Source organism: Octopus bimaculoides, chromosome 14 (genome assembly GCF_046866305.1).
Source record: "Octopus bimaculoides isolate indiv1 chromosome 14, ASM4686630v1, whole genome shotgun sequence".
In the NCBI taxonomy this organism is placed as follows: Eukaryota; Metazoa; Mollusca; class Cephalopoda; order Octopoda; family Octopodidae; genus Octopus; species Octopus bimaculoides.
Genome location: NC_142941.1, coordinates 48,007,560 through 48,027,857, shown reverse-complemented (window position 1 = coordinate 48,027,857; position 20,298 = coordinate 48,007,560). Strand labels below are relative to the sequence as shown.

The following is a 20,298-nucleotide window of genomic DNA, read 5'->3' as shown; positions in this document are numbered from 1 at the left end:
CATCTCCCTGTCCCCTCTTCACTCATTGTCGCCGCCGCTTTATTGTACATTACCAAACGCGGTTTATACACACACGTGTACATACTCCGACGCCCCACACATAAACAAGTATATAAATATCTATCTATTTATCTATCTATATATATATATATATATATATATATATATATATATATATATATATACGCACACACACGAACACACACTCAGTAATATTTGCGTCTTCACGTGTATACACATACATGTATGTATGTATACACATACATATGCACGTGTTTATGCGTTGAACCACCCCCACATAATAATAAGTGGAAGTGAAGGGTGAGGAGTGAGTGGACTGCAAAGGAATGGGTGCCAGGCTGCAACGTAAGACTTACAATTGCAGCAGCAGCAGCAGCAACTGCAGCAGTAGCTCTAGTAGCAGTAGTAGCGATAGTAGTATTACTGTAACGCTCAACAGTAAACTAAGATGGGAGAGAGGTTGGCGGGCCGATGATAGCTGGAACCGTGTCTTAGTAGACGACACACTTTATCTACAACAAACACAAACACTTTCGTTTTCGTTTCTTTCTTCTCTCCCTCTCTATATTATTCCTCTCGTCACCCCTTCATTATCTCCCTCTCTCTCCTCCCCTTCAATCACTACTTCTACTCCTCTCTTTCTTTATCCATCTTCCCTTTCCTCATTGATTTCGTAATTCTCCTCCTCCTCTTTCATAGACCTTTACCTCCCCCTCCTTACTTTCACTTTCCTTCCTCCTCCTCCTCTCGCAAACATCTCGCTCCGTTTCGCCACATCGCCCAATGTGTATATATACACCACACTTCCATACATTCCCATACACGCATATACCTCTCCTACCCGACTAATTACTGCTATCTCACCGTCTCCAACTGGTATCTTTTTACATCCACTCCAGTCCCTTCTTTGGTATCCTCCTCCTCCCCCTCCGCTTCCTCCAAGCACCACGCCACCACTACTACTTCACCGCCATCTCAGGTTCTAACAACAGGCGGAACACAAACGTACAACAGGTAGTGGTGGTGATGGTGTCTGGACGTCTTTACATGGTCCAAGCTCGCTGGAAGGATATGTGATATAATGTTTGTTAGATGATTTAAAGGTAAGTCACCAACTCACAACTGTATGCAAGCAAAAAACAATTCTCTCGTCACAAATATTTCAGTTTTTTGTCCACTCCTATCTATCTATCTATCTATCTATCTATCTATATGTCCGTCTATCTATCTATCTACCTACCTACCTGTCTGTCTGTCTGTCTATCTATCTATCACTGCTTGTATGTATATGTGTATATATATATATATATATATATATATATATATATAATTGTGAATATGGTTGTTGTTTTTCCCTCTGGTTGTTTCTATAGCTCTCCAGCCATATGTGTCTGTCTCATCTATTTACCCCTTCTGCATCCCCAAAATATCTTTCACTCTACCAGTTTCTGCGTCTACCTGTCTGTCTATCTGTCAGTCTTATACGTATGTGTCTATCTATTTGGTTGTATGGCTTTCCACACACACACACATGCACGCGTCTCTCTCTCTGCCTTTCAAGTTATTAGTTTAACTGTCTCTGGTCTTCCTTGCCTTCTGCTTTATCTCGAGCTTCGTTTTGGTCAGAGAGAATTGAATTGACTGTTCTAATGAGTATTGTCATTATACAGGCACTAGTGTGTGTGTGTGTGTGTGTGTGTGTGTCCGTAAATCCGAGGTAAAAGAAGGCTTCTACAGACCACTTCACTAAAAGATTTTGTATTTGTCATTGTTTATATTCAAAATAGAAAAGAAAATATGATTATTTCCCCCAAATATGTGTAATTACATAAATTGTATACATTTGGCCATGTACTGTAAGTTAATAAAACAACTTCTGTCTAATTACTACTTAATTTATTGTCACTTAATTAACAATTTATGTCTAATTAATATATTGTTTAATGTTATTGCGGTGAAATATCACATTCTCCGTCACTTTTCTCGACTCACCCCCCCCCCCACCTGACAAAAAAGTGCCTTTTTTTCTGTAACTTTATTTCTTTTCGCCCATAAATCAATGAACCCTTGTAAAATGTTCCCCTCCCCCATATTACAGGTTATTACTCTACCACTGTACCATTCTTCAGCTCCTTGTGACATGCACCATTCTGCCACTCTGCCTCCGTGCCCGTCTTTCACTTACGGAGACACCGAACAGACAATCAGACGCAAAGCTATCGTAAAGTCCAAGACAATTGGGCAGCAGGAGAGTTGTTGGAATATAGACCATAGGCACGGGCAGATTCACACGTAGACCCACGCAGAGTCGCACGCAAACATGCAAGAAGCTGAAATCGAAACGCACACAAAGACCGTCACCTACACACACACACACACACACACACATGTTCCTCCTATAGAATAGAATCGGAAATGATGTAGTGCACCAGTAACCGTGATTTCTTTGGATGTTTGAAGCATCGCAGATTACGATTCACCCCTCCCCCCTCCCCAAATAAAAGACAATGGGTGATCAGAGAGGGGGATGGGGAGACCAGAACTCCAACCCTCCCTCGCTCATTTTCATAACTTTTTCAGTTTTGACTTGCTTTTGGTAATTATTTTTAGATTTACGTTTTAAACATCTGAGATTATCATTCTTCAAAAAATTACACAACAGAAATCTAGAAAAAAAAAAAAAATAAAATTTAAATGTCAAAACTGAAAAATTTGACAAAGGAAGGGAGACCCTCCTTTATAGAACTCACCCATTGGTTTTTTTAAAATTTTATTTGATATCTACGACACACTTCCAAAGAAACTAACGGGATTTTTTGGGGTTTACCAGATAATTTGCGACTCTTTCCTAAAGGTACGCTCTGTGTGTGTGTGTGTGTGTGTGTGTAGTTCTTGGGTAATAAAGTATATTTGATAGACCGAGCTGCTGCTGCTGCTGCTCTCTGAGACGTAGATGCAGGTATTCGGTTGAAGGCCAAACAAACTGATTCCCAAATGAAAATAAAACGATCCAGTGATTTCTGTTCAATGATGATCTGTGGGTTGTGTCCATCGATGAGCTTTTATTTATTGACGGCTTCAGATGTTGGCGATGAAGAAATTGGCAGCTTAACCTGAAATAACTGAGAATTGGTCTTAGGAGAAGTTTGGCACCGACATTATAGGACTTACCAACTTATTGACTTTCTAGAATACATACATGAACGATGCTAAACAAAAAAATGTATGCCTTCAGTTCTCTAGATGTGGTGGGTTTGTGAATAAACTTGTTTAATGTGAAGATGTTCTTCTCATTGTGTGAGAACATCACTACATGGGAGTTTGACCTGTTAGAAACACTTGTCGAATTTCCTTCAAATCGCATCCTACTGTCTTAAGGAAATGACACTCAGTTATACACCCCCATGAAAAGACATGGTGGGTACAGTTGGAAGGTCTTTGATTATGTTAGGTAGATCAGGGTTCATTTGGTGCTAAACAATATCAGCCCTCTATGTGTATGCATAGTCTCGCACAAATCTTTCTATTATATGCATATAAGTGCGTGTATACACTCATACGCATGCATCGTTCTTTCGTATGTATTTTGTATATGTATGTGTTAGGTAAGAGTGGTACACCTACTGTTAAAGACTAACTTCATTGTAAGAATTAAAACCGAAAACTAATTCCATTCCCTTTGACCGAATATTGCGGCGATTGTTGTGGGAGAGAACTATACTATTTAATTGCCTTTGACAGTGGACAGATGGTGGGATAATGGGTAAATGATGAAAATAAGAGCTTAAGACTGAGCAACATCTTATCAACATACAGCCTGTCTTCGATTTTGTGGTGGGAATTTGTAATATAAATAAAGAGTAAAATTATTAAAACTGATTTATAATAGATTTGTTGTTAACAAGCTCTGGGTAGAATCTAGTCGTAAATTATTTTCACATTTAATAAAAACGTTCCAAGAAACGATGATTGAAGTGATATTGAAGACATCTGATTGATGTATAGAATAGCTGAACGTTTCTGTTCTTGTGGAAGTAATAAATTCATAGGAACATGATCAAATTACGTTTATTTTCGTCCGTTTTGGGGATGGTGCTGACAAGATGCTCAAGCCACGCTTATTTTTGATGAACGCTTATATCCGAGTCATATGTTTAGGGCGAGTTTGCAAAAGATGTTCCTTGAAACTCTGAAACCTCGTAAGAAAGGAAAAGAGTAGCTTTTTTGTCTTCAGTTTCTTATATTTTTGTTTGATAGAAATTACAATTTAAAAACTTTTTTAAAATTTCATTTTTGCTTTGTTTTACATTTTCGCCCTCATTTATTTTCTTATGAGATGTGGAAATTCGAAGGACAACTGTTCCAATACCCCACCAAATTTAGCACAGTAACATTAACTATCCCGTGCCAGAAGAACCAGAATGGGCAAGTTGCCACGCGACACTTCACTTTTTTTCAATGATACAGTCTACCCATACATGCATACATGAGTATATAATATATATATATATATATACACATGTGTATATATATATATATATATATATATATATATATATATATATATATATATATATATATATATATATATATATATATATATATACATACACACATACACACATACATATACACGAATGGACAAACGAAAGAAGAGGCACTCAACATATTTAGTAGGAGTTACATGTATTATTATTATTATTATTATTATTATTATTAATATTATTATTATTATTATTATTATTATTTAAAACAGATTTATTCGGCCCCATCAGCTTCTTACAAAAACCTAGCTCGTCGGTTAACTGAGCCCGACATGTTACGTTTTGTAAGAAGCCTACGAAACTTTAAGTCGCAGGGAGCCGAATCAAATCGTTTTAAATAATAGAAATAACACACATACACACACACACAAGCACATACATGCAATATATATAATTTCATATCATATTCCTTAACAATTAGGTTGAAAGAAATAATATCAGGTCAGTTGTTCTGTAAATTAAATACAAATATGGTATAAGTTGTCACATATGCAATATAGTAATCAGTTGAGATTATCTATGTAATTAATTGATAAAATCTCCCTGTAAGTGTATTTAAAATCTAAAAACAGCTAAGAGAGCTAACTCTCGAAATCATTCGACACATCAGAGTGGATCTGGTTTTTGAAGCCGATTCCTGGACATAACACGTTTCAATGTTTTTGTACATCTCCTCAATGAAGAATATTCCACTCAATAGCCGATACCTAAGTGGTCTATCTGTCTGTTTGTCTGTATATCTATCTATCTATACAAACATATATATCTATTCCTCCATCTATCTTTTTTCATTATTCTAATGCTTTTTCAATTGCATAGCCCGAGTTTATTACAACCCAACAAGCTTTATACTATATCAGTGAATGTATTATTCACTATTTTCTATATATCAGAGGAGACATATTTTATTTACGCAATGTGCCAAATGTATGTGTGTATGTATGTATGTATGTATGTGTGTGTGTGTGTGTGTGTGTGTATGTACGTACGTTCGTATTGTGGAGGAGAATTGTTTCTCAATGTGAATACCATATTTGAGAGAAAATAGCTGGAGTCAATCTGCTGACGAAATATAAATGTGTTCTTTAAAGTGGAAGCAGTGGGATCATTGTAAAAGACACGAGTGTGTTATTAGTTTGCCTGAGTGACCTCGACGGTCCCTTTGAGTAAAAGCCTCGCTGGTTAGGCTTCAGCGATGGCTCTGTGATTTTCTATGTGGGCGGGCGGGTGGGTGCTGGGAGGAGTGGGTGGGTGGGTGCTGGGAGGAGTGGGTGGGCGGGTGCTGGGAGGAGTGGGTGGGCGGGTGCTGGGAGGAGTGCGCGCCTTGTCTGTTTGTGTAATATAATGCGTATAATATATATAATGTATACATAAAATATATGTATTATATATATTATATAATATATATATATATATATTGTATATTATATGTATTACAATATGTAAGTATGTATGTATGTATGTATGTAATAGACGTATACAGTACATGTATTCTATATATTGTACGTGTTTAAGGATGTGAATGCATTGTATTGAAGATACGTCTGTGATTAGTTTGGAAGTTAGACGTAGGAATGGTATTGTTCTATGCGAAACAAAACAGTGAAAAGGAAAAGCAAAATATATAAAAGAAATATCTTTAATGTAAAAGATGACTGGAATAGTCTCCTCACTAGCGTTTGGAAGAAAAACTCTTTTCTACACACACACACACACACACACTTTGATATCAGCTCATTTGTCAGCTTTATTCACTGCAATAGTTTGGGTTTTTTTTTTCTCTCTCGACATTTTCTATGTAATCAAATTTGTATTGTACTCTGCTGTATTCTGTTGTCTTGTACTCTCTTCTCTGCTTTCTAAACTCCTTGTTTTAAGTAACGTTACTTCACCACCCCCGTCACCCATCACAATAATCATGTTGTTATATTAACATTGTACCTTTATTGTCCTTGTGGCAAATAAAAAAAATAAAGACTATTGTTTTGCTATTATTTCTGGCCGCGCAGACTTATAGCTTTCCAATCGTGACCATCTTTAAAATTCAGACCGCAACATATCTAAGACTATATTATCAATTGTGTCGTTCCTTTCTTTTCAATGTGGTAGGGGACAGATTCGGCTAACAGCTCAAGCTGGTCGAGCGTGCTCATATCCACGCTTCTCTTCGGTTTGAGTTCAAATTTTGACTTTCCATGTTTTACCGGGAATCACTAAAATAAAGGAGTAACCAAGTCTTTGTTGGATATTAACGTCCCCGACTGTTTTGTTGCGTTGTGTCCACGAGCTGAGCCTTTTGTTGAATATTAAATATACCATAAACTGCAGCGAAGTTGCTTTAAATCGTATCCTGCCGTTGTGAAATGAAAGACACAGGATGATGTCTTGTGAGATATTACAAAAAGTTTGAATGGTCATTGTTGAAACGCCATTGATGATAAGGTCTACATAAAGCAACACCAACAAACGAAATATGTCGCTTTGTGTTTTAGAAATCATGCTTATTGTTAGGGCAGCGTTGTGATGGAGTCGGTAGAACGTCACACGTTATTTACGTCTCTTTACGTTAAGACTGCGTTTTTAAGTGTCCATTACGTCAACATTACGTCTGTCATTCTCTATGGGTTGATTACGTTTTTAGTTTGTTCTAGCCATCAGGACCGGGGTCATGATTGGAGCGGTGCTGTCTTTGCCGTCTCCATGTCTATATTAATACGTCTGTACGTTCTATAATATGATTACCTTTCTTACGTGCTGTACGTCATCATTACATCTCTACTTAGTGACTCTCTCTCTCTCTAAGTTATAACTTACATACATCTACAGCTTTACGTTATGTTCAGCCTCTTTCCCCTGTCATTGTCCTGTACAGTATCACTTCGTCTCTTACATGTCTATGTCTCTTTACGTTATAATTACCTGTGTGTGTCTCTCTTAGAATTTGGTTTCTCACGTTCTTTCGGTTATCATTACGCACCTACGCTATGATTACGGTTTTTACGTCACAAAATTAACCACCACCACAGAAACATTTCCGTTTGTTAATTCATGAGCACAAAATAACAAAATATGGCATTTAAGTTACGTCTACGTTCTGAGTTCAAATCCTGCTGAAATTGAATTTTACCACTTGACTGTAATTCTCCTCCAGAAAAGTGGAATTGGTAGAGCATCGGATACAACACGTTGGGGGCATTGAGTCACATGGTTTTACATTTTGAGTTCAAATCATGGTCGGGTTGGGAGGGGGGAGGGGGGGCCAATGAAAACATGTACCAGCCAAATACGGAAACTACTAGTTTGTAACTGTTTGACTCGATTTCCTCCTCTTCTTCTTCTTCTTCTTCTTCTTATTATTATTATTATTATTAATTGGCGGTATCGTTAAAGCTTCGGACAAAATACTTTACAGTGTTTGTTCCGGATCATTACATTATGAGTTCAAATCCCGCCAAGGTGATTTTTACCTTTCGTTCTTTCCTGGCCGATGAAATATAATACCTGTCGAGCACTGAGGCCGATGTAGTCGATTCCACACCTTCACCTAATTCCAAACCTTGTGACTGTGATAGAAATCATTATGAATCTTGAATTGCTTCAAAATAGGTCACGAAAGGAATAGTCTCACTTCAGACCCGACTCGTTGAAGAGCTTCAACTCGGATCGGCGAATAAAACCCACTTTGTGAAATGTAATGTCCCACCATCCTTGCTGCATTTTGATGTGCACCTCTGCAAAGTGTACCTAGGTTTATAAGGTGAACTGGGTCAGTGTATATCTGAGATATAACAACAAAATGCTGGAAAGCGAACCACATGACACCCCCCCCCACTCTTAACTGGACAACCCTTTTTACAAACAAGGTCAGCTATAACTCCAATTACTGTACCTCTGTCGTTGCTTTCAGAATTTGTTTCAACTGACCCTCATGTGAACCGAAACACTTTTCTGGGTCGCTGTTACTGTCTTTTCTCTAATCGACACTTTTAACTCCACACACATACACACACGCGCGCGTACCTGTCTGTCTGTCTCTCTCTCTCTATCTATCTATCTATCTACCTATCTCTGTTTAATCTAATTTAATTCTTTATACATCTTCCCTGACACATTTCTACATTAACCTACAAACATCCTCACACACACACACTCATATACGCACAATCATACATACATACATGCATACATACATTTTCACTCATACAGACTCACAAGCACGCACGAGTGATCGTAAATAGATTGAAGAATATAATTAAAATTTATATCCCTTATCGATATTCTACTCCAGACGTGTGTGTGTGTGTGTGTGTGTGTGTGTGTGTGTGTGAGAGACACGTGAAATTTGTAGGTATTACCCATAATTAAATTGTACATATGTGGGCGAGTGTGTATGTCTGTGCGTGTATATATATATATATATTTTTTCCCCTATATATATATATATATATATATATACTCACATGCATAATAGATTGATATATATGCACACACACACACATCCACATGCCAAAATTATGTACTTCTGTGTATTTTATTTTTTGTATGTTTGTTTATGCAATTTCTAATTAATCTGTTTCTCTCTCTCTCTCTCCTTCTCCCTCTCTCTCTCTTTATATGCTTGTGTAAGACGGTTTGTCTCGATCACATTGGCGTTGGGTATATAATTATGTGCATATACACTGACGTAATGGGTGCTCACAAACATACAAGCACAGTCAATTTATACATGCACTCACATACAGGCATAGACCCACACACACTGACGTATTTGTCCCTATGCACATCTATCTGAATATATATATATATATATATATATATATATATATATATATACACATGTTTTTGTGTACGTATTTTATACATAAATGTACAAATATGTTTGCTTCTGTGTATGTGTGTGTGTGCGCGCACACACACACACATATATATGCATATATATATATGCATGCATATATATATATATAGATAGACAAGCAAGTAGAGTCAGCGGTTGGAATAATCGTCTAAGGGATAGGAATATATATACATATATACACACACAGACACCCATAAGGAATTCTACACATACCTAAAGATCTATAAACGCGCTCGCACGCGCATTACATGGTAGCGGTGGATTGCTGTGACAGCAGTGGAGAAAAATGTGATGCTACATTTATTTCGTTGTGAGTTCAAATCCTGCCTCTTTCAACTTTGCATTTTAACCTTTTGGAGGTTCATAAGTAATGTAGCAGCCTCGTATCAAATCTATCATTGTCTCTCACTCGAGCTGTCACATACCATGGCCAGAGCCGAAAGGGTCTTTGAGTATGATCGCAACTGCAGTGGCACCTAGCAACAGCATAGAGACCAGTGATAACTTGCCAATCTCAGTTGTGTGTGTGTGTAGATTGCTAGCCACTAAACCTTTTTCTATTTTCTCTCCCTGTTTATTTCTGTTCCTTTCTGTCGAAGAACGTAGGCTCGAAACGTAAAAGACTTTCTCACTTCCCGAGCGTTAAACCATATATATATATATATATATATATATATATATATATATATATATATCTATATATATATATATATATATATATATATATATATATATATATATATATATATATATGTATGTATGTATGTATATCTATATGTATGTATATCTATATGTACATGTGAGTGTGTGTACAGAGAGTGAGGGGGAAGGGTGTTCATCTAAATTTTCACACCTTCCATAAAACGAAAAGAAAACAATATCCTATCCCAAAATGAATGTGTTTAAAAAAAAATCTTGATTATGACTGAGAAATAACTGTTTATTCAAAGTTGCATTGGTCCTCAGCTTCCATCCTGGCCTCAAGACGGTTCTGGAACTTGGTGCAGACATTCCTGGGAAGGTTTTCAAACACTTCGCTGATCTTGGCCATTGGCTTGGTTTTGGTGTTGCAGGCAGAGCAACTGGTGTCTTTCTCAACCATGCCTCACACATAAGTAATCCATGGGATTACCTTTGCAGGGATTAGGAGGCCAGATAGTGGGGCTGGTGAACTCATAGAAATTCTCCGACTGCTACTTTTGACACTTTTTGGAACTATGGCAAAGAACCAAATCCTACTGCCACACATATGGCCTTTCAGCAACAGCCCTCTTTTGCCAGGGATTGGCCACAGTCTCCAGCGGCTTCAAGTAGCCGTTTGAATTGAGCCTAGTGCCCCGTTTAAAGATGTGGGGCAGCATGACATCACCCTGAATGGAAACACACTGAAAGACCGTCACAGTTTGGGAAAGCTTAGTTTCCATGATATGTAGGACTGTAGCAGGCCATAGATTGTAGGACAAGCCGCCAGTTGTCCTGGATGTTGTGCAACGGGTCCTGGCAGAAGCTGCTTTCATCCCCAGCTCAACACGATTTCTCAGCTTGTTCAGCAGCTTTTTCACCTTTGTCGAGTGGTTCTTCTTGGTCTTGGCTGTCAGAATTTGTCCCTTGTGCCTCTTGTGCAAGTAGTAGCAAAGGTCCTCATTCGGGGCTAGCTTCATGGGGCTGACTCCAACACTCATCTCTCTCTCTCTCTCTCTCTCTCTCTCTCACTGAAGCCTGGATTCCCATGCTCATACTTTCTATCACCTTGTCCTGCAGTTGTTGAACGAACTCTGGCGTGCCAATGCAACCGGAACAGCTGCCGTGTCCTTTCCTGCTGGTTATGGCTTCATGGTCTTCATTGCAGATGTCCATGTCACATTGTACAGTCTTTACAGTGTTCACAGAACACCGAGCAGCAGTTATGATGTCAGCATTTTGTTATCCAGTGCAAATCTTCATAGTACAGTTAAACTATTGTCCAGTGTCCAGATGGCTTCCAGTCCTCTTATGTCAGCCAACTTTTTCTCAACTACAGCTTTAATCTTCATGCTCTCCAATACCATTGACTGTTCACTAATACATCAAGTTATTCCTGAAAAAAAGGAGACAAATAATCATTGAATTTAGCTTGAAAACCATGCATAAGTGCACACGCATGTGTGTGTGTGTGTGTGTGTATGCATGTTTATATACATATACACATCGCATCCTCATTTAATGTCCCTGTTCCATGCAGGTCGGTCAGTTTGACAGGTTCCAATATGTCCAAGGACTGCATCGAGTTTCTATGTCTGCTTTGGCAAGGCTTCTACAGCTGGATGCCCTTCCTAACGCCAACCACTTTACAGCATGTACTAGGTGCTTTTTGGGGGGTCACCTGCATTAATGAGATTGCCATGGAATTTGCAACAAGATTACAGGCCCAGGGGCAGATGGGGTGGGGTGGGGAGAAGTGCAGATTTCTGCAGAGGAATCTACACAGTTTCTCACACCAAGTATGAAAGGAAGGAGAGAAAATAGAAACTGATCAGGAGATGCAAAGCAAAAACGGGGTTGTGCTTCTGGAATTCAGTTTTGTTGAGGAGGGCACGACTTTTTTTCTTTTTTTGAGAACCTCATATTATCAGAGGTCCTGGTCATCTTATCCATCAGCCTTAAGGTCCTGAGGTCAACTTTCACCACTTCATCCCATATCTTCCTGGGTCTTCCTCTTTTGCTGGCTCCTGCCACACTAAGTGAATGGCACTTCTTTATACAGCTGTTCCCATTCACCACATGGCTCATGCATCACATGACCCATACCATCTTGGTCTTCTTTCTTGGATACAACATCTGATTCCTTATGCCCAGTGTTTCACTTAGCACAAGCATCATACAATCTGCCCTTCACTCTCAGGGAAAAGAATTTTGTTGCTAGCAGTGGCAAAGAAATAATTATCAGTTAACCAGCCATGCAACATCTCACAGCTTGTGACATATCATGCTATGATCCACCTTGTCAAAGGCCTTTACGAAGTCAAGATATACCCCATCACCTTTGAATGATCAAGCAGCTTCTTCAAAACCCAGTTATACTGCTGTAACAGCTGTGTGAGGCAGCTCTTACGGTCTCTGACTAAACAGACATAAAGTGAACGATGTGGAAGTATGTTTATTGACCACTCAGCCCACATGACACACATTGATGTCACCTGATATGGGTGAAAATATTGGTGTGCTGTGAAACAGCAGGTAGACTTAGGGATAGAAACCTCCCTCTTTCACACCCCTGTTTCAGTCTTTCGGCAAGGCAGAGGCAATAGGGGTGGTGGTGGTGGTGGTGGTGGTGGTTGGTGTAAGAGGCACTGTGAGGTTGGAGTTTGTGATAAATAATGAGAAGGCTTGGTAGTGTTTCGATTGCACAGATAGATATATTTACATTAACTTCATTGTAATAAAGATGTGTGTGTGTGTATAGAGTGATTGTCTTTGACAGAGAAACTCAAATATATGAAGCATTAATATGGGTATGCGTGCATGTGTGTGTAGATAGATAGATAGATAGATAGACAGACATATAGATAGATAGATACATACATACATACATACATATGCCTAGACGGAGCTATTGCTTTCAATTCAGCCATGCTATAATATCATCAATATTATTACTGATGTTGTTATTATGAATCCTCAACTCCTCATATCTTCATCGATATCACCGAAAACTGTTTAGTTGCATGATATTAAATACATACGCAATTTATACACACTAACATCTGATGAGACACACGTCATAGGTGTGTATGTATAAGTGTGTACGATGTATGTATCTGTTGTATGTTTGTACAGCAGTATTATATATGTGTGTATATACTGTATGATAAGCGCGCGTGTGTGTGTGTGTGTGTGTGTGTGTGTAAGGACATGTCTGTGTATGCAATATATGTATGGTCTATATATTTGTAACGGTTTGTGTATGTATTTATATTTGCATGCGTGTGTCTATGTACATGAATGTGTCCGTAACTATGTGTGCTCGTTTGGTGTATATATATATATGTATGTATATCTGTATGTATATGTATACTCTTGTACGTTCTGTGTGTGTGTGAGACTATTGTTACATGTATTCTGAACGTGTGATATATATATGTATATATATATATATATATATATATATATATATATATATATATATGTATGTATATAAATGCGTGTTTGTCTACGTTTTGACTATGTGGTGGAATATGCGTGTTAGAACACACAAAACGCGTGTATACACGCATATAAGTCTGTGTGCATCGTGAGTATTCTTCAGTGTATACACGTATATGAGTACATTTACAAATGTGTACATACGTGCATATGTGTATACTCAGGCGTGTATATATATATATATATATATATATATATATATATATATATATATATATATATATATATATATATATGTGTGTGTGTGTGTGTGTGTGTGTGTGTGTGTGTATTCATGTTTATAAGTGCTTCTACAGTATGTATCCATGTATATATATGTACGTCTAGTGTGTGTGTATACGTGTATATAAGTGCGTCTGGTGTGTTTTGTGTTTAAAATGTGGTCGACGAAAATCTTGTAATGCGACGTACTTCAGCATAAAAACCAATCAGTCAACCACCGTTCTTCGCCCACACCCAATCACCATTATCGATACGACAAGGGTTCAAACTGGGGTTAGTGAGCCAGGTCCCCATCAACTGACCCAAATTAAGCATCCTTATTTATGTCATCGTTACCGTCGTCAACATCATTGTTGTCGTCGTGTTTTTTTTCTTTTATATTTCTTTTTTTTTTTATAGACAATACTACGGTTCCCACCCACACCTCCTCCTCGCCGTCTGCTGACAGACGAGACGTTGAGTGGGTGATTATTATTATTATTATTATTATTATTATTATTATTATTATTATTATGCGATGGTGGTGGAGACGGTGATGGCTGTGTTAAATTACATTATCCACATTCAGACAGCTGAGCTAGATCTCGTATCTTCGGGTTCTGCGGATCGATACTTACCTCATTTCACATCTCTTAAGGCAGTTTCTTTCTCCCCCTCTTCTTCTTTCTCTGTTTCCTCTCTTTCTTTTTTTAACTCTTTCTTAATATATCTGTCTTATTTATGTGGCCTCGTTAAACAGGATTTCAGAGTTATTCGATTACACGGAATATATACATACACACACATATATATATATATATATATATATATATATATACACACACACACACACACACATACGTATATATGATCTATTTTTAAGTGTGTGTATATGTATTTTATTTTATACACACACACACACACACACACACACACACACACACACATATATATATATATATATATATATATATATATATATACACACACACACATATATATATACACTATTTATAAGTGTATGTATGTACACACACGCACACATCTACCGACATGGCCGTGTGATTGAGAAGTTTGCTTCCCAATCATGTGGCTTTGGGTTCGTCTTGGGCAAGAAGTGTCCTTTCCTATAGCCTTGGGCTGACCAGAGTCTTCTCAATAGATTCGGTAGATGGAAACTGAAAGAACCCCTTTGTGTGTCTGTGTGTGTGCCCTTGTTTTGACATCATGTGATTGTTATAAAAGAAGCTTTACCCTGATACAAGCAATGATGTTTGTTTCCAATTTCCTATGAAGAGCAATGGAATGTTATTACTTTGCTTGGAAACAAGTGACAAATGGTGACAAATTCTGTTTGATTCATGCAGGCTTGGAAAAATGGATGTTAAATGATGATGATGATGATGATTATCATCATCATACACTCCACGCAAACACACACACACACAGACAGCTCATAAACATGTAGTTCAAATTTAGAGAAAACAGAAGACAAAGACAGGTGAAAGAACAACAAGCAGGTGTATTAGTTTAACGCTCAGGAAGAATGGAAAAGTCTTTGATGTCTCGAGCCTAAGCTCTTTGGCAGAAAGGATTGAGAGAGATAAAAAAATAGAAAAAAATGTGTAGGGATTAACAGTTCAACATGATGAACTTCAGCTGCCGATGGATATTTCAGGGTTTTTATTTTTTTCGAATGACAAAAGCTGTTCAAGTACCAGCAGTTTCTTTCGACAGTGAATCTTTATAGAAATTGTCAGCTGATTGAATGGTGAGGCTTAACAAGTTCAGTTTTAGATTAGAAGACAATTCTCTGCAGCAGAAACTCTACAATGAAAGCTTTTAAATATAAATTTCCTTTATTTTTTTCACTCCCAGCTAATGGCAAATAACTTTTTAAAAAAAATGAAAAATAAAAGAAGAAACAAAAAACAAATGCTGTTTCCTTTTGAATTTATTGCAGACTCTCTCACTAGTCTGGTGCCAGAGTTTTGACAGATTTTTTCTGATTTCGATGAAAATGCGGAACCATTAAAAATCTTTCAAAATCCATTTGACAGCATTATTTAAGAATTTCCATCAAATTATCAACTGGCAATTGTTAACTGCCACTCAAATGACATATTAGAAGACAATAATTAGAACTTGATGAACTTATAAAAATCCTCCAAGACATAAAATATGACAATTATTTGCCCCTACCCCCACTCCTCCAAAAATGAAGAAAACTCTCAGAGTTTTCACTGACTGATAGTATCTATACACACACACACACACACACACACACACACATGTAAATTTAATGCAAAATATATGGGTTTATACAATCTTGTGGTAATCCCCCCAAAGCTCCTTTAGTGGACCAGCCAACAAAGCACCTAATAATCCAATATGGAAGAGTGTAATGGAGAGTGCTATGGAGTTGAAAAAATGGAGGCAACCATGATATTCTGTTGATTTGATGAGATAGCCTTCTATTACCTGCATTTGTTTCTAAAATGAGGTTATTCAGTTTTGAGATGTCTGTGTATATAACTACATATATAACATATCTGTTTGTCTATCCATCTATCTATCTGTCTGTCTGTCTGTCTATACATACTACACACACACACACACATATGAACAACAGGCTTCTTTTGGGTCCCACTTACAGGCTTTGATCTGCTTTGGCCTATAGTAAGGATCATTTACCCAAGATGCTGTGGTGTGAAACCCCTGAAAATAAGTTCCTGCCATCTTCCCTCCCAGGCTGGTTTCTTTTAATCAAGCTCCCTTTTCATGCCTCCAGCTCTGGTGTGACACATTGCTCAACAGTTTCTCCAATCGAAGTCTTACCATCATCACTTAGGATAGAATAGAATTTCTTTCCAAGAAATCCAACAGAATCTTCTATTCAATGACTTTGCTTTTAGACTTTAGATTTTACAAATAATTCTGTGTAAGTTTGTAATATTTCAAATGTTATTCCATCCGATTCCAACCAAAATCTGGAGTCGATGCTTTTGATTGTTGTGTTTTTAGTTACATTACAGAAACCTTCTGGCACCAGTTCTCAATAGAAGACCCATTTTACATCCTTTTTCACAAACAGTATCTAATGTGTGTTGTAAGGCCTGTAATTATGTTGGCAAACTTTTAAAAAAAGACCCTATTCCTCTTTTCTATTTCTTTTCTCTTCTCTTCCTTCAGATCACCATCTTTCCAGAAATGTGCCAAATTCTCAGAAAAATAGTTGATCTTTTTTTTATTAATCTACAATACAGCTTTTTTTTTTTTTGATATGATTTTTTAAAATTTTAAATCAAAACTACCTGAATTTTATGAAAATGGCAGCAGAAGGCTTTTTGAGATATTGGCAAAATATCATTTCTTGCAATAAATATGAGGTGTGTGTGTGTGTATGTGTATGTGCATGTGTGTGTGTGTGTGTAGGTGCGTGTGCATGTGTGTGTGTGTGTACTGGACAAGAAATGTCATGTAAATCTTTTATGTTCTTTCAAATGCTCTCGATAAATTATGAGAACATTTCAAGAAGATGTAAGTGGTTAAAATACACAACAGCTCAAAACACTGAAAGCTTATGTACTTTAAAATAATAATAAAAATATTTTATTTTGCCTCCTTTATTGTTTGTTGGTTAGAAGTTGGTTAATAATTATTGTGTTTTTGATATAAAGATATAACCAAAGGAACATTTGAATTTTACAGTGAAATAGCATTAAATATTGATGGAATGTTAACCACTGCCTTACATAGACTTACGGGTAGTTTACACACACATAGAAACATATCAATATTTTTGTATGCATAATTTTAGACGTACATTTATAAATACACACACATATGTATACATACGTAACACACACACGTATATGTGTACACACATAGATATACATACTCGCATGCACATACATATCATCATCATTACCATTTCCATGTCCAGTTTCCAACCTGGCATGGGTTGGATGGGTTTGACCCGGTTGGACAAGTCCAAGGACTATACTGCAATCCAATGTCTGCCATGGCATGATTTTTACAGTTGGATGCCCTTCCTTATATCAACCATTTTACAGCATGAAGTGGCACCAGCACTAGTGAGGTCACCTTGTAGCTGGAAGTGCTAAAATTCCCCTTGATCGAGTGGGACTATATTCATGTGGGAGGCAGCTTTAGGGGTTAACATGTGTATGAAGGGGCTGGAACAGGTTGTTGCTGTAAATGAGATAGATATGTGGCTTCCTTATATAAGAGTGGAGCTAGCAAGAGAGATAAGGATGAGAGTAGTGGCAGGAGGTGAGAGGGTACCACCAATGATGACAATATTATTTTAATACATATGTATATATATATATATATATACATACATACATGTGTGTATAATAAGATGGAATGCCATGTTGCATGTTTCACTCTAATAAAATTATACTTACTGCAAGTATAAATAAGCCTTATTACTCGTTAATGTATTACGTACATTATTTGTTCTGCCACAGTTTGAAATATGTGTTAATATGTTGACTGATATTCATAACAACATAAGAAAGTGTGTGTGTAGAGAGGGGAGGCCCTAAAGTAATCCCTTTTCTCTCTCAGTTATAGGAGCCACTTTAGGTCCTTCGCCTAGCATGTTGCAAGACAATCATCACTAGTGCTGGTGCCATCAAAAAAAGCACTCTGTACACTCTGTAAAGTGGTTGGCATTAGGAAGGGCACACAGCTATAGAAAGCAGACATCGGCGCAGTCCTCTGGCTTACTAGCTCCTGTCAAACCAGCTAACCTATACCAGCATGGGAAATGGACATTAAGGGATTATGACGATGGTTATATATATAAATCTTCATTTGTTCAAAGCTGAGAGATTTTGAGTCACTTTCCAGGCTTTCTTAACCCTGATCCCCAATCACATACAGACCTAAGTGTGACCCCCTCCTTTCAATAAATATCATTCAACTCAGTCTTACAGTATTGTGCATTCCACTTCGTTTTTGCCTAATTGCTTTTCACACCAACATCATTTGACCATCCAGTGTCAGTGCTTTGCTGCTCTGAAGTTTCACCAGGATCAGTAGTTGTAACCTGTCTGATGATGATCCTGTGAACAGAGGCGCAACTTCAGAGCAGCAGGACAGCAGGACACTGACCAGACTGTAAACATCATTAATCTCTAGTATGGTATTTAGTACTCTTTCTCTTGACAGTCAATACTAAATGGATGTGTGTGTGTGTGTGTGTGTGTGTGTGTTGCCCGTTTTCAATTATGAGAATTCATTTGTTCAATCAAATCAGTTAACCTGCTCATTGAATTAGCACTTGAATGGCTGAATATTCCACAGACACATTAGATCTCTTTCGAAACAATGTGTGTGTGTGTGTGTGCGCACAGAAAGAGAGAGATAAACAAATGAAAAGATAGATAGATAAGCACTCATACATGTGTGCAAGATAACTTTCTGGAATTAAAAGTAGAAAAGTGGAAATGATTGAAGAATGCCTGAAGATTGTTTGATCCACTAGAAACATTCAAAGCTATAATAAATGTCAGAGGTGACTTATTTAAAGGTGAACATTTTGAAGGAAAAGTAGAGACTGCCTCACTTATTAATTAACAGGTGAGAAATATCTTTAAGTTTTGATAGATGTTCGTAAGTAACTTGGATTTCAGGTCAAAGTGCAAGTGATACGTGGAATGAGTCAAGAACATCAGCTGAAGATCTCATTATATTTCATTGTCACCAGACTCGGAAGAGAAAGAAAGACATACGTACACACACAAACACCTCATATATACACTGAGTGTATATGTACACACATATATACACTCACTATCTTTTACTTCAGAAATATGAGGTTCCAAAATTGGAGATTGCAAAATATCTCTTGTATGATGGCTTACTATAGTCGTTGCTCCACCACCAAATACACTTGCATATTCAGACACACACACACACACACACACACATGTACACATACACTTACACCCATAAAACATGCACACACACTGACCCAGATACATATATCTTCCCTTTCCCCAACATGTGTGTGTGTGTGTGTGAGCACAAACACATTACGGTATTTCTTTCTATAGGAATGTATTGATTATATATAGAGAGATAATGGGTTGTGTGTGTGTGTGTGTGTGTGTGTGAATGATTGTAAGTGTTACACACACATATACCTCTATCTACCTATCTATCTATCTACATATATATATATATATATATATATATATATATATATATATATATCATCATCATCATCATCGTTTAACGTCCGCTTTCCATGCTAGCATGGGTTGGACGATTTGACTGAGGACTGGTGAAACCGGATGGCAACACCAGGCTCCAGTCTGATTTGGCAGAGTTTCTACAGCTGGATGCCCTTCCTAACGCCAACCACTCAGAGAGTGTAGTGGGTGCTTTTACGTGTCACCCGCACGAAAACGGCCACGCTCGAAATGGTGTCTTTTATGTGCCACCCGCACAAGCCAGTCC

General features: G+C 37.5%; 1 protein-coding gene across 4 annotated transcripts in view; it reads left to right on the top strand.

Moving 5' to 3' along the window:
- LOC106878006 (uncharacterized) overlaps positions 1 to 20,298 on the top strand; it is a 170,855-nt gene that overhangs the window by 18,649 nt on the left and 131,908 nt on the right. For 2 of the 4 annotated variants that reach the window (XM_089362855.1, XM_089362854.1), the window contains exon 1: positions 1,006 to 1,124. The exons of the other annotated variants lie outside the window; for them this stretch is intronic. The gene's annotated coding sequence lies outside the window, so the exon portion shown is untranslated. Of the gene's footprint in view, positions 1 to 1,005; positions 1,125 to 20,298 lie in introns of those variants that run through there. 4 annotated transcript variants of the gene reach the window in all.